At 44.8% G+C, this 4,256-nt stretch overlaps 1 long non-coding RNA gene and 1 other non-coding gene across 2 annotated transcripts in view; both read left to right on the forward strand.

Annotated features, from left to right (window-relative positions):
• The first annotated feature begins 1,372 nt into the window (after positions 1-1,372).
• LOC119470165 lies at positions 1,373-1,471 on the forward strand. The gene has a single exon (XR_005199039.1). It is a non-coding gene; the product is annotated as a small nucleolar RNA U13 (small nucleolar RNA).
• LOC108299705 overlaps positions 1,390-4,256 on the forward strand; it is a 6,787-nt gene continuing 3,920 nt past the window's right edge. Inside the window, exon 1 of the long non-coding RNA XR_005199008.1 lies at positions 1,390-1,589. This is a non-coding gene — a long non-coding RNA (uncharacterized LOC108299705). The remainder of the gene's footprint in view (positions 1,590-4,256) is intronic.

Below are 4,256 nucleotides of genomic sequence, written 5' to 3' on the forward strand. Positions count from 1 at the left end.
CCCACGGTGATCTTCTGTGGGTGGTCACCACTCCAGTCCAGCTACAGTGAGTCTTGGAACCACCGCTAGGAATTCTGGGTGCGAGCATCCTTTCCTAGATGGCGGGCTGTGCAAAGGGGAGTCCGTGTTCCTACCCAATTTGCTACTATGATCAAAGTCAAAGGAAATCTCAGAGGAACTGAACCAGAGCCGTGATCAAACCACACTTGAGTGCTACCATGAGATCTTTTGTGTTACATAAGCCTGTAATTTCCCTTTTCCTGTTAAGCCCATTTGGATTGGATTTTCTGTTAGTTTCAACAACCTTACTGGAACTAAATGTATTTTTATTATCCCCACTTTATGAATTAGGAACAGAGGGACTAAGTCACTTGCCCAAAGCCACAGAGCTAATTCGTATAGAAGCCAGGATTTGATCCCTGGCAGTCTGACTCAGAAATTATCCACACTTACCTTAACATGTGCTTTGCATTGATATCAAAGGCTATATTTTCAAAGATTTCATAAGTTTCATCTGCAATGTACCAGGCATGGGCTACCCAATAAACACCATAAGTATGAACAGATCTAAGCAGAGAAGAATTGATGCACATAAGAATTTTGTTGGCTGAGTGTGGTGGCTCATGCCTGTAATCCCAGCATTTTGGGAGGCCGAGGTGGGCAGATCACTTGAGCTCAAGAGTTCGAGACCAGCCTGGGCAACATGGTGAAACTAAACATGGTCTAGTAGAAATATAGTTTAGTAGAAATACAGTCTCTACTAAAAATACAAAAAAATTAGTTGGGTGTGGTGGCGCATGCCTGTAGTCCCAGCTGCTGGGGAGGCTGAGACAAGAGAATCCTTGAACCTGGAAGGCGGAGGTTGCAGTGAGCCGAGATCGTGCCACTGCACTCCGGCGTGGGTGACAGAGTGAGACTCCACCTCAAAAAAAGAAGAAAAAAAAGAATTTTGTCTTTCTCTGTATATGTCTACTTTATGGAGCTACGCCATTCTGGGAAAACACAGTTGGCACTACGTGAAAAGGCGCCCCCATCACCACATTCACAAGGAATGAGATCAGGAATTTAAAAGGCACCCTCACTGCCTCCCATCCACCTCCCCCACCCTCATCTGGCCCTGTCTTCCTACCACGTGTGTCCTCTCCTCCTTCCTTCAGTTTCACACAAGACCCAATTCTCTCCGTCCCCGGCATGGTTTGCCTCCTGGTTGTGTCTCCAGGTTTGCTCCTTGACTCAGCCCATTCCTGGACAATGACAGCTCCTTCCATGGCTTGACTTAGCTGCCTGGACCTTGCCTTCCAGGTCTTCTGAAGCAGTTCACCCCACCCCTAGTCCCTCCTTCCAGGAATGAACTTGTGTAATATTCTCTCTGATCCTTTTGCTGTTACGTATAAGGATTGGGTTTTCATCCCTATGAGTGAGATGCAGGCCCTCTAACATTATTACATGTCAGCGCATTACCCAACTGACATGAGAAAAAGAATTCTCCCTTGCTTCAAAACGCTTTGGCAAATTCTCATCTATGTGGAAAACAAACACCAAGAGGAAGTAGAGACAATGAGTGTGGACAACCCATGTGAAAAGTTCAGGTGAGAGGGAGAAAATAGAGATTGGGCTGTCCTTGGAGGGGATATGGCATGTGGGGGCAGATGTTGATCACTGTACCCTGTGCCCGTTCTCCCTCCTGCTGCAGTAAGAGAGCCTCTATGTTTAACTGGCATATTGAGCCATTCTTGCATTGCTATAAAGAAATACCTGAGACTGAGTAATTTATTAAAAATAAAAAGAGAGAGGTTTAATTGGTTCATTGGTTTATAAGGAAAAGATCTCATGTGAACTGAAGTGTGAGCTCACTTATCACCAAAGAGATGATGCAAGTCACTCATGAGGGATCTGCCCCCACAATCCGAACACTTTCTACCAGGCCCCACCTCCAACACTGGGGATTGCATTTCAACATGAGGCTTGGGCACAGACAATATCCAAACAATATTAACTGAGGACCATAATAACAGCTCTGACTTCCAGCCTTCCTTGCAGCTAAGCATGGCTGTGGCTAAATTCTGGCCTGTTGGGAGGTGAGTGAAAGTCATACCCCACATGGAAGGGCTCTCCAACTCCCCGTCCCTCTTTCCTGATGCTGCTTGCAACGGTGTACATTATTGTGAACTGTGTGGGGAAGGCCACCCCTAGGAATGGTGGGGTGAGGACCCTTAAGAAGCTGAGGTTCCTGCCACTAAGGTGCTGCTCTGCCAGCTTATGTGAGAGATAAGTAACTTTCATCTTGTTTAAGTTTTTTAAGTGGATTTGATTATTTGGGGTCTTTATAGCAGTCAGAACTGCTTCCTAATTAATAGTGGTGGAAAAAAAGGATCTTCATTTTCTTTAGTGAATTTTGAACATGGTCCGAAGTCAATTGGAGGAATCCAGGAAAAAATAGTTTGAAAATACAGAGTGGTCTGGAGTGATGGTTAGTGCGTGTCCTGAGAAGGCAAGCGGGGAGAGGTGAAAGGGTGTGGGGGGTGGGGCTGGCCTTGAGGGACTGCTCCACCTGGACAAGGGGAAGGGCAAAGTGGGAAGCTGGATTCAGGAGACTTGAGATTCGGCAGTGGGAAGTTGAGCAGTTCCTGCCTCGTGCTTCTGATTTTCCAGCAAAGCAGGAGGCAAGGACCTCTATGGAGAAATCAGTCTGGAGCAGGAAGGTAAACCTTGGCAGAGCTTATGTAGAGGCTCACAGGTGGGAGCGTGGGCTGGGCAGCCCTTCCATGACTGTCTGCGTTTATGTCATCTAAGAGGACGAGAGCTAAAAACCAGACACTGTGACGACTTAACTCTATGTCAAGTACTATACAAGGCTATCACTGAATTGGATTTGAGAGTAAACATTTGTTCTATGATTTTGATCATTAAAAATAAGAATACAACTGGGTGCGGCGGCGCATGCCTGCAGTCGCAGCTACTGGAGAGGCTGAGATGGGAACAGTGCCGGAGCCCAGAAGCTCTGGGCTGTAGTGCACTGTGACCATTAGGTGTCTACACTAAGTGAAGTGGGGGCCACCAGGCTGCCTAAGGAGGAGTAAACCAGTCCAGGTCGGAAACTGAGCAGATCAAAGCTCCTGTGCTGATGACTAATGGGATTGCACCTGTGAATAGCTACTGTACTCCAGCCTGGGCAACATTGCAAGACCCTGTCTCTAAAAATAAAGGTTAAAAAATAAACAAAAAAAATATAAAACAGATTGAAGGCCTTATTCAATACATCCAATTTTTCAAAGTTTCTAGCTAAAATGTATTCATCATCTGCAGTTTTCAAATTATAACAGATCTTTTTTGTTTTTTTAAAAAAAGCTAGGACAATTAGTACCCAAAGAAAACACTTAAGAGTAGTATTGGGGCTCAAAAACCGGTACCCCAAAATATGTCCATTTGTACAAGCTGAACTGAGAAAGGAGCCTCAAGATCTCTCTGACCTCCCCATCCCAACCCATCTCTCCCAAAGCATAGGAGGAAGCTATTCTCTGAAGCTCCCTTATCTGCCTAAAGTCTGCACCAACCAAAGAAGAAAGCAATTACCTTTAGCTCCTTCCCTGAGTTTTCATTAACTGAATCAATATTATAGGAAAAAAGACTAGTGTCTGCCCACAAACCTAGATGGACTTTTGTCACAAATCATTGTCCATTCTGTAGGCCCAGCAAGCTCTGCCCCAGGCCATTGTATGTTCTTCAAGTCCGTTGAATTCCCATAAACATTATTTGCTACCCTCTAAAATCATCCACACTTCCCCATCTCCCTGGCCCCTGAGAAAAAGGGTATATTCCTTTGAAGCAAGTTGGAGAAAAAAAAGAAGTAGAATACGTAAGCCTCTGCACCCCACTGGAGGGTTGGGTCTTCACCCTAAAGGCTCCCATGTTCATGTAAACGCTAATAAAAAATTTGCATGTTCTTTCTCCACTTAATCTGCCTTCTGTGAGTCGAATTTTCAGCAAACCTTCAGAGGGCAACAGTGGAGTTTTTTCCTTTGCCTCAACAGTGGCCATTTTCATTGTGAATCTAACATGGTCAGACACCACGCTGAGCTTTTTACATGACTTAGCTCTCCATCCTATAAAATGGGTGTTTTTATCCTTATTTATAGACTAGGAAGCTGAAGCCCAGAAACATTAAATAACTTGCCCCAAATCACACAGCTATTAAAGGATCAAAATTTGAGCCAAGGAGGATCTGATTTCAAAATCTGTGCTCTTTTTTTTTTTTT

This window comes from Cebus imitator, unplaced genomic scaffold, assembly GCF_001604975.1.
Source record: "Cebus imitator isolate Cc_AM_T3 unplaced genomic scaffold, Cebus_imitator-1.0 Scaffold23, whole genome shotgun sequence".
Lineage (NCBI taxonomy): Eukaryota > Metazoa > Chordata > Mammalia > Primates > Cebidae > Cebus > Cebus imitator.